The 11,781-nt window shown below is 41.7% G+C and overlaps 1 long non-coding RNA gene across 1 annotated transcript; it reads right to left on the reverse strand.

The window, feature by feature from the left end:
* On the reverse strand, nt 1–2,013 carry LOC116397796 (uncharacterized). Its single transcript, XR_004213720.1, has 2 exons — nt 1,870–2,013; nt 1–1,777 (listed from the first exon to the last, which is right to left on the reverse strand). It is a non-coding gene; the product is annotated as an uncharacterized LOC116397796 (long non-coding RNA).
* Between the last annotated feature and the right edge of the window lie 9,768 nt (nt 2,014–11,781).

Below are 11,781 nucleotides of genomic sequence, written 5' to 3' on the forward strand. Positions count from 1 at the left end.
AGGGATATGTGTGTTTTCATGTGAACTATTTTTCTCCTAAAGGAATCTAAATAGGCGAGGATGAAAGGGAAAGGAGCAATGTGAGTGTGCAAGTACAAAAGTTGCCACTCAAGTGTCACCAGAAGTTACCACAGACTTGGACTTGTTCCTGTGTCATATTTTTGTCCGTGTCACTACCAGTTAGGCCCTACTTCTATTAACAGTTATCAAAGTGCAGCTCTGAACTACATTTGAAAATCTGATCTTTGTTATTCTTATTCATCGAAAGTAGACCAATTTGCTCTGTGACAAAGTATCTGGACTCTGTCGCTGTCCATGGTCCTGAAAATCTTCTGCTGACCGACCAACAGTGCTGCTGCGTGAGCCGTAAATGTCTCTAGAGATGCGCCTCTCTATTAGTAAGAGGCATGCACATGCTCGGTAGAGGCTGGAAAGTTTACAATATTCCTACTCGTGAACTGATAACGAACCATGGTAACGAAATCTCATATAACATTTTTAAGACGTCTGTAATATTATTCTGTATGGAGAAATCTTGGATGGTTCACTGACTGCATGGACACAAAGGCTTATTGTTAATGTTTGTGTATTAGAAACTGCAGCTTCCTAGTTTATCACAATGTTGTTTTTTTAATTTAGCCCCCATGACGGTCAACCCACAGACCAGACCACGGTCAGCGCCATGGACAGCGCCACGCGGCTGTCGGAGCCGCTGGTTATTCCAGCTCTTTGAAAGATCTTCAAAAGTGTATCGCTGATCTTTTTTTATGCCCCATGTTGTTTCCGCGGTGAATGTACCCTGCGCAGCTGGACACGAGACAGCTGGAGAGGTTATTGAACCACGCTCATTGTAATTCTGGTCATAGCCCCCTCCAGGAGTTACACTGGGGAGTTTTCATCAGGCCCCCTGGGCTTCCCACCCCCTCACCTCCCTCATCTTCTCCACCTATAGAGACACATTGCAATGCAGGCTGTAGACGTATATAGGCGACTCGCGCTGTGTCTTTAAAGCCATCTGACGGGTGATCGGGAGACGTCTGCATGTGCGCAGGAATGACGCAAAATTGACTTCATCTCAACAACGCGTCACGATGTCATTTCAACATGAAAAAAAAGGGGAAAAACAACTGCCGAACCAGGGAGAGGCGATCTGCCCGCCGAAGCTATAATAATAGGTCACTTTATTTAAAGTAGGTCTCTCCACCGTAACACTAACGGATACCTTACGGTTGATTCTGTGTGTTTTATGTTTTGGTTCAGCTTAACTCTTACAAGCACTCTTGGCTGTGTGTTAGGTATTAATGAGTCATAGAAGCAGCCCGACAGGACACGTCCCACAACGGCTGATACCCTTGAAAAATATTCATATATATCATCCGCATGTCGTGATTCGCTATTGACTTTCTGCGGGGATGCAGCCTGGTTAACATGCAGTCGGCGCAGCCTACACCCTACAAGACATTCCATCCTTTTCTACAGTTGTCACTGCCCATGTGCGCCAAAGTGACTCACACTGCAGTAACTTCCAGCCGCCGTAATCTACCGTAGATTCACGACATGGCACGCAGAGGGAAATTCGCTGACGGGAAAAAGAGTGACCGTACGCCGATTTAACAAGCTCATCCTTGTTGTAATGTATTGCCACACGTGGATCAAGACCGCTGCTGTAATCAAAATGTGCATAGGACAAAAACAAATGGCACAATGAAAAGGACAACTTACCTCTTGGTCTTCTTCGGCCCAGCTGAGATGTCTTTAGGTTAAGACTTGATCAAAACTAAAAAGAAAGCACAGTTTTACCATTTCCTACCTCGTCACATTATAACTTAATGGCGGCAAATGTGTTCACATATCAAAGTCTTATCCTACCTAACCTCATGGTCAGCACTGGTGCGTAATTTTCGGCAGAAGTAGTTCGAATTTTGATTTATCTTTCAATCTCGCTTCTCGCTCCTGCACCTCACGGCCGTCATGAAATTCAGCGGGCTGTCCCGGCGATCTGCTCTTATAGACATCCCGTAGTATAGTAATGGAGATGGGAGGGGACACTCATTCATTCAGAAGCATCACTTACATGGATAATGTACGTGGACTCTGACGTCATCGAGGAAATTTAGTCAACAGGAGGATGCTCAGGGTTCCGTGAGGGGCGGGAGGAAGAGAGAGAGAGAGAGAGAGAGAAAAAAAAAGAGGAGAGAGGAGTGTGTAGGGTTGATGGGGGACATTCTTTGACTTTTTATTGGGTAGTTATGCTACTTCGTAGTCGTGCTTGTCTTTGTCAAGCTCGTTTCAGACTAGTGGATTAATTGTCCCCCAGGAAGTTGCTTTAGAAGGGTACAAGCATGTGCGCAAAAGAGGCATGAACATCAAATCTCACAGGAGGAAGCAGGAAAAGTGAACTTAACTATTAGTCATGTCGACCATGTTGTTGTTTGGCTTTTTAAACTATTTGTCTACTTGACTTGTGTGTATACATTTGTGTGTTTGTGCCAAGATGATCAGTAATTATCTTCCTTCCCTGAACCTGCTATGTAACATGTGCCCTCCTCTGCTCAAAAACATATTTGTCATTCCTGGATCATCTCTGAGAGGCACCATGGAGCTGTGGGACTCCACTGTATCTGCTCTATCTTGCCTTTAATTAAAGGGGTAGTACAACAATTTAGTATTTTACTTATATCAAGTTGGGATGTTTGTGAAAAAGTGATTTAAAGAATAAGCAGCAGGCTGAGATAACCTGACTGACAACAAAGCCTATATACATTCCCATAATGTCTCTGACCTGATTACATCATCACGGTTACTTTCTCAGACTTTTGAAAGCTGTTTAGAAACTGTTTATGCAGGCTGATGACTATATAATGAACAGCAAACCGATGTTCATGTGTATAATCGGATCACTGCCCCTGTTCAATTCTGATGTATGTGAGAAGCAGTGCAGAACAAATACTGACTCAAATGTGTAGTGATTTTGTCTTTAGACAGATGATTACTTCAGTCAAAACCGTTTTCTCGTGCTCTTTGGAGACATTTTGGTAATGTATTTAGGTGATATAGAAGCTGGTGAAAAGAAGCTCCAGAATAGGTGATTGAGCGATCAGAATAATGGAAACTCTGAACATCTACAGTTTGATGATAGATGAACAACCTTCATCTGCTAATGAAGGCTGTACAAACTCTAGAACAAGTTGAGGTGGTGGGCCTTGAGTGGGGAGAGCGTTTGGTCATTAGGTCAAGAATGAACCTAAACTTTGAAAGGTGGATTAGAGGTCCTGAAAGGGTTTAGAATAATGAAGAAGAATAGCAATAGGAGCAAGATACATTGACTAAAATAAGTAAACTACAATAAAAAAGTATTACAGCAACATAAGAATAAGAACAAGAGTAAAAAGAGGTAGTGTTAACACCAGGGCACATTAGAACAACAGTAAAGTAAGATTAATTTAGTAAAATAAGTCTAACAAAATAGAGAAGTAATATTGCACATGATTGGAAGCTTTAGAACAAGTGAGTGGAGATTGTTGAGCCAATTTCAGTCAGACTTTTCTAAACTCTTTGACTTGGTATGTTTAGAATCTTCTCACTGCACTCATTTCTGCTTGTCACAGTAAGCGCTGAGAGTGGCTTATTAATAGCGTATTAACATCCTCAGTTACACCTGTGTTTAACGAGTCACATTGTCTGCTTTTGGAAAGGTCTCTGGTCTCTTTATGGCCTAATTCAGGTGTCTCTCTTTTGGATATTAAAGACAATTTTTGTTTGGGAGAAACTCATGATTAAGTCAGAATCTAGAACTCACTAGAATCATCGAGTTCAATAGTTTATGCAGTAATGGAGCAATATGACCCGCATAACAGATTATTGTGCCCCGAGCATCAGTTTCACACACAGTTGCAGAGTCTGCTGCCAGAAGCAGGCAGTTTGGGATGATGATTCAGCCAATAGAAACGCATGAACCAAAACTTTGAGGATACTCCTTGCGGCCTCTCTCCCTCTCTTACTCTTTCTCTGTGTTTCACTCTGAATGTCACCTCCATCCTTTCCTCGCCGACCCAATCGGTCACTGTCACGGCCTCAAACAAATGCTTCCACCACTTGTGACACTCTATCCACCTGCACCAGTCCCGATTGTGTCGTGCACAAAAGTTTATAACAGAGAATACATAAAATGATGTATGATCTATGTGGTGTGTCACTGTTCAGCTTTTAAAAAGTAATTAATATCAGTGGTTATATAGAGGATTCTTTTTCCTATTGAGGCCCCTAAAACATTACAAACAAAACAATCCGAGAAGAAGAATTCATGATCATTCATGAATATCTTTTTGAAATTATTGTCTGTAATTAAAATTACAGCAGTTGTGTGTGTTTTTTTTTTTTTACAATATAATCAACATGATGTCTTTACAGGACAGTTAAACATAAACTGAACTTTGTGAAATTTGTTTTGCTGTACATTTTTGGAGGATGTAAGCTAAGAAGATGTAAGGTAAGCACCCATCAAAAAATGACTTGTAAATAAGACAAAGGTGTAAACGGTATATGATATGATCAACGATAATGCGTTCTCAACATGTTCCTATCTTTGCAATATCTTTCCTATTTTCTTTTATTCTGCGTCTCTCACTATACTTCTCTCCTTCTCATAGGTGGTGTTGCTTGATTGGCTACTGATGGCTGATTTTCCATGTGTGCGTGTACGAGCGAGAAAGCTGCAGTTAACGGAAGAGGGAGGGAGTGACAGCGATGATTCACTTGTTTAGTGAGAGCGACAAAGAGGAGGTACATTTCTACGGGATGAAGAGCAAGAGTTACACAGGATGGATTGATGAACAAACACTTTGTACAGGCATTATTATAAAGAGGGGCATCACTTGTGGGGTTGACAGAAAAATACTGTCCGTGGACAGTATGTCAATGACCCTACAGTATGTGACTGACAGGAAGTTCATCCTATGGAGCTCTTAAGCCTGTAGCTTAGCTTTTCATGTCAACAGTATGTCCAGGGCAGATGTCTCTTCACCTGAGTCAAATGGATTACTTTGTGTTCGGGATATCCATGGGCTGGACAAAATAACAAATACACCTTACAGTAAAACAAAAACCCAATACAACACCGAAACCTGGTTCCAAAATTGAACATTATGAACTCCATAAACATTGTATAGTATTTGCAGAATCAGAACAAGAATTGCAGTATCCCTGTAACGTTATAGTAACCAGTTTACTAACTTGATTACTTATTTGATGAATGTTGATTGAATATCCCACTTATGATTTAACTATATTAATAATTTCGATTTAGGTTTTCTACAAGCTATTTCTTCACCATCTCCCTCCACACGGTCATTAAATCCCGAGGCCCAAATCTCTCAGTCCATAAAGTTATCAAGAAGGGAGATGTGACGATGTGATGAGTTATACAAACTAATTAACCAAACATTAATAAGTCATACAGTATCAAAGGTAGCGTTGGTCCGTACGCCTACACACACACAAATGCCAGAACCAGCCATCAATGCTCTCACAGGGGTGTCATGAATTAAGTATGAAAAAGTAGTACGTCACTGGGAGTAAAAATCTCAGGGCAGCTCGTGTTCTTCTGCTAATTTCACCCCCCTCTGCCCCCACAGTTTCACCCTAAGGCTATATTTCACAACTCCTCGCTTCAGATTCCCTCTTTTCTCACATTGTACAGTATCATCTCAAGCTCCCTCCCCTGCTTTAATTAAAAAAATAATAATAAAAGAAATCTGCTCTCCAATGCAGCAGTCGGAGGGAGAAAAAGAAGAGCCAGATAGTGAGAGCAGAAGCAGAAGGGAGGGACTGTGGGGATGCCACTTTGATGTCCAGGGAACGTCTCTGCACACATTGTCTGATCCCTTGCGTCATTTTTATTCTGCAAGTGTAAGTGATTCTCCCCCTCCACTACTACCATATTTAAATTATCTTGCTATTCTCCACACTCCCTCTCTATCTAGTTCCTCATCTCTTCCCATCCAGCCCATATCTGTTCATTTCTCTTCCTGCCGGTTACACGAGCATCGTTTTGCAGACAGAAAGAAAGGGAGAGCGAGACCCCACAAGGCTCAGAATTCACCTGCAGAGTGCAGCTTCTGCCCTACCTCTCCTCCCCCCCCCCTTTTCTCGCACACACCACTAATCAGTATTCTGCTTTACCACTCTTCCTCTTCCTGCTCGTTCCCCCTTCTCATTTTTTTTTTCTTCCTCTTCCCTTCCCACTCAGTCAGTCTCCAGTTTCCTTCTTTCCTCATCTCTGTACTTCATTTCACCACAGCTGCATAGTTTTACATGCACTAAACATTGACAATGATTCAGCCTGGTTTCCAATCTGCAGCTTGTTAGAACTGAAGGCCTGGAGCCATGTCAACAGTGGTGCTCCAGTACGTTGTCAAAATAGGGAATTACCCGTTGCTCAGTGAAACAATAAGCAAAGCAATGAGGGCACTCTCCCCACTATATGCTGTTCCTCATACTCGTTCCTCTGAATAATGTGCATTGTGATGCATATGTATGTGGTTCTCATGCATATTTATTTGGGGAATCATGTGGTCACAGCATCCCTTTCACTAACATTGACATAGAACCCCTATCCTCATTCTAACATCACCACTGCTCATGAATCTTTCATCACACCCCCCCAACTCCCCTCCTCCTCCTTCGTAACTCACCCCCACCCCCTCCCCCTTTTAGAAAGCCAGTGTAAGTGGGTGAGAATTAATTAAACCGGATCACCCGAAGGCAGTTTGATTCCATCAGACGTGACTGTTCATTGACCGTTACAGGTGTGGGTTCTGTAGAAGAGAGAGTGGGGGAAAAAAATGTCTTTTTAGCCCATCAGAATGTGTCGTCCTATCAGCAGCCAGTGCATCGTGATGCCTGATGTTCACCCCCTTCTCTCTTAAGTCAGATGCAGCGTGTAAACTTGATGCTCTCCTGCCTCGTGCGCATGGATACAGTATGTTCGTCATTGAACGTTTAAAGGCAGAGGGCTAGTTGATCGAGGTACAGACCAAGAGTCTTCCACTGACTCACTGAGGATAAATCCGATACATTTGGACAAAGTCGTCCGTCTGACTCAGCTGATCACGACTCAGCCAAGTTACAAGCACACCTAAGAAAATAGTTCAGTACAGCTGCTGTCCTTACTTTCATGCCTGCCAATCATTAGAAACCCTAATTATTTGTTCATGTAAATATTTTCAGTTGTGTGCGGCATGTTGTTTGAATGAGTGACATACATTACCATGTATACCGTAGGTTATAAGGATGTGATGGGAAGTGAGAGGCGTATAGCCTCAGGGAAATACAGCTCTCTTTGATGTGAATTCATTCTCTAAGGGATGGAAAGGACCGTCGAGAGAGAGGGTGAGAAAATGAAATACTGCTATGACAATTTCCAGACACCCAAATTCTCTGAAGCAGGTTGTCTTGAAAACACATCTTATTCCTCTTATCTGGCTGCCTTTTTCTAGTGAAACTTTCTCACAGTCCCTAGACTCTTTCTGTTCCTCTTCTGCATGGCTCCCTTTGAGACGATGCATATTCAGGGGCCCCCTGCTGGTTATAAACATATACTGCAAGTCAGAGCTGGTATGAATGATATTAAACTGTATTCGTCATTCTGTCTCTAGGGAATACATTAAAAATGTGTCAGGCAGCAATACAGAATATAGAATGCTCATTTGTCCAATGACCGCAACTTAACATGTCTGTTATCTTTAACCATGGTTTGATTAAGTCACATGGAGCACCGAGACACTTTACCACTCTGGCCTCCACACCCCAGTCTGCGTCTCCCTATCCATCCTTTACCAGAGCTGTCCACACACACCGCACATGACTCATCCAGATGACTCACCCCCCACCCCCCTCTCACATGCACACACATCTTTGTATTATTTCCCCGAGCTAACCTTGACAGAGGAATACAGAAAGGTGCTGCTATAGACGGAGCTGGAGATGTGCTGCTTCATGCCGCCTCCATGTTTTATATAAGTGCCCCGTAGATCGGGCCCAGACATATTAGCATTTTTATAAATGTATCTGCACACATCACCTTCTTAAAAATAGCTTATGTTGTCAAACATACTTTGTGATATAAATAATGGAGGGGACAAATGCCACATTTTCCACGATTTCAATAACACCGACCAAGATGATATCGATTTATGATTATTTATAGCAGTGCTTCAACCAGCAATCATTCTAACAGAGTTGAATTAGGTGTTGACTCTTTGGGCATCTGTAGCAATATTCAATGTTCAACAAAAACAACTCTGATGTTCTTGGACTGCGTGTATTAAGAACTGAAACATATTTCCAATGTGGTGAATGTTACCCTGACCTTTGATTTATTGCCATTTAAATTCCCTGGAGTCAAAAGACGTCTCTGTTCAATAGTACACTGAGTGATCTACTTGTATCTCTAGTTCACTGTGGGATGTTTTTAAAACTCTTGGGATACTACATTTCATTAATTCATTATTCCTTGTCATAATTACTTTTTTTAATAGGGCTAACCCCAAATATGACCCAATGTTTATGTAGAAGCTTTGATGGAACCTCTTTCTTTCTACATGTTTAGAGATAAGGCCACCAACAGATGTCAGTGTTGGTCTGACAAAATCTTACTGACAGCTCCAGCACATTATTATGTTTTAATACATCCCCTTATAACAAATAGGCACATCGGAAACACATAGACCTTTTTCAATTAGTTATTCTGCTTCTCCTCCCTCTCCTCAGGGGACCCAGCCTTGCTTCTTCTCCATGACTTTAAAAGCTTCAGTCTCTCTTCTTGGAGATAAAGATGTAATAAGTGGATAATGGATGGAATGGATGTATGTTCCACTGAGACCAGCTACGTGTTGTTTGGATGCATCTTGCAAGACCTCTGTGCTCTCAGCACCTGCAGTGCAAAGGATGTCACTGTCATGCTGAGTTATATTTAATGCACGTTGCAGGTATATGTTGCTACATGTCACTGTGTCAGCTGTTGGCCTAGTACCTATTTGGAAGTACCATACACTAATTCTTTATATGTGTGAATAGCTTGAATTTGCTTGTTAAACTTGTTGAAACACCCAGTTTGTGTAATTGTTCATTCCTGCAGTGACTGTGTGCGCCGAGACGGTTGTTGCGGCTCCTAACTGCCATGGGAAGAGCAGATATGGCTGCGATATATAAAATGATTTAGTTACAATCTAAACCACTGCTGGTTGGCTGCAGCACAGGTCACCACACACTCTGGGTGTGTAATCTATCTCTGGTCAACCTCACACAGGATATGCCAACACACACTCAAAACCCACCGAATGCTTCATACTTTCCAATCTGACTCAGGGAGGGGTGGGGGGTGGTAGATCATGGTGATTTGCGCTCATGATTTTCACAGTACTGTCAAGTATTTATCGCTTTTTATTTAAGTACCATGTTGCAGAGAAAGCATAACACGGAAACCTCTGTTTTAGTAAAGTATATGGCACTTGACTGTGTGACCGTCAAGAAAGGCCTCTGGAATTCTAGTTTGGACTAGTTTATACTAGTAGGGAGCAATATTTGGCCAGAGTCCAGGTACAAATGACTCTCACATGGTGAGGGGGCCAACATTTTCTCGTTACCAGCTCTTCTTCTCAACCAGAGAGTATAGTCCTGGAGCTCAAAGGTTAGGTAGCGAAAGAAAGTCAAAGAAGCACGAAAAATATCAAGTATGAGCATCATACTTTATTTGGCGTCCTTGTAAGCGTGCCTGATATGGGGACATTTTCGTATGTATCATGCACATTGTGCTATTACTAGTGGCCATAAACTCCATGTGGTAACTTTAAGTTGCTATCTAAACAGATGCTGTCAACTGATAGTTTCCATAGCCTCATGGAAAACTTCTTTCAAATGCAGCTCTGAAATATAGTATATAACAATGATCTATAGTGACCATTTTGTCGTTACTTTGGCCTTTTCTCTTTCCAATACAACATTTTATAATTTAATTCTTTTAGATAAAGATTTGGTTGCCGTGATCAAAATCGTGACCAAAAAATCAATAGTGACTCAGTCAAGTCTGACGTGATAGTCTGGGAAGTAAACAAAGTTACATGCGGGGGTTGACTCATAAGTTATACCCCAAATAAAAAATAGAGAGAACACCACAAACAAAATGAGCAGGTGCAAAACATACAGGAAATCTTAAAGTGTTAGATAAATAGATAGCAGATTCTGATGAAAATGTATATGATTTAACACAAAATGATGGATTGAGGATTAGGTTTCATTTTCGACCCTCGGAACACATGCCTGTGGTAAAAAAAAAAAAAAAAGACTTGCTAAGGTGTCATGTGTTTGGGAGCAAGTTTCCATTTGCTGAAGAAGGCCAAGAGATACAACTGAAAGCTCCAGAATAAGCCAGTTAGTGAATCTTGACTTTAAAGCACTTCATCACGTAAATTGACTTAATCCAGTGCCTGATGATTCATTATTCCTCATTACTTAAACAAAACTAGTGCAGTTTCTCGTGATTTTATGTTGAGTCTGGTGAGTCAACCCTTCTGCCCCAAATACATACAGTATAAGTATATGTGTGTGTATGTGTTATGATGCACGGTGCATGCTGCCTGTGGTCTGGCTGCAGCCGCTGCGTGGCCAGAGTCACGTCCTCCAGTGCAATGCTTGTGGGAATGTGGTGAGTTTGGTTGAGACCAGCTCATAAAACATTGCACCCTGGCACTGTCCTGCTTCCCCTGCAGACAGGGAAGCAGCGACCGATGGGGAAGCCACACAGGCGGCCAATGTCAGGAGGCTTCTCTCTACTGCTGCTTTTTTGAGTCCCACACATGCTGCAGCTCAGCTGACCCAGGGGTCAGGACCTTTAGCTTTTGGCTGCTGCAGTGTTCTGTCTCTGTGACCAGTTTCACTTCACCTCCATAGAGAAGAATGGAGTTCTTATGAAAACTGCTTTTGCTCACTTCACATGATCAAATCATTCTAAAAGATCTCTTTTTTTTTTTTTTTTTGCTAGTGTGGTCAGATTTTGTAATGCACTTGTTGCAACAGTAAAGTGTAATTTTGTGTTGGTTTAAAGGAATACTGAAACGTCTGCATGTTGCAACATGATAGATTAGTTCTGTACAGTAAGACGGTCACGGTCAGTGTCCTAAAGCAGCTTCTGAATGAGTGGAAAAGATATGAAAGCATACAACGAAAATACAACATATAATGACCAAGTGAGATTAAAAAAAATATTGATCTAAAAGCTAAAAACGAATTTAACCAGAGTCAAAGGTGCGTTATTCTAGTTTAAGAATTAAGTTTTTTTTGCTGAAGTTGCCTTTTTTTGTTAATGCCCATGCTACAGTCTTTTTAAAGTATTGTAAAGAATCTGCACATCAAAGCAAAAAATAGAAATTACATATTTTAGAGACAAGATATGTTGTCAAAGGGAACTGGACTTGACTGAAAGTAGGTTCAGGATCACATTTGACCTTTCGTTCCAGCAGAGGTAGCAGAAGTGACTTTGTGGTTTGCTGTTGTGTTGCGATGCACAAGTGAGGGTGGAAGTATCTCTGCCCTATCAGTGCACTCTGTGGGTCCCGCTCTCTCACACTTTCACACATACACATACACTGTATGTGCCAAGCAATAATTAAAAGCAAAAGTACATCAGTGGTTGTTGGATGTTTTATGCATCATTACAGTCCATGGAACTCTGCACCACAAGCGTAACTCATTGCTGACAGCTCTCATTTTCTCTGAAGTGAACAA

Source organism: Anarrhichthys ocellatus, unplaced genomic scaffold, assembly GCF_004355925.1.
Source record: "Anarrhichthys ocellatus isolate YVR2014 unplaced genomic scaffold, GSC_Weel_1.0 scaffold72, whole genome shotgun sequence".
NCBI lineage: Eukaryota > Metazoa > Chordata > Actinopteri > Perciformes > Anarhichadidae > Anarrhichthys > Anarrhichthys ocellatus.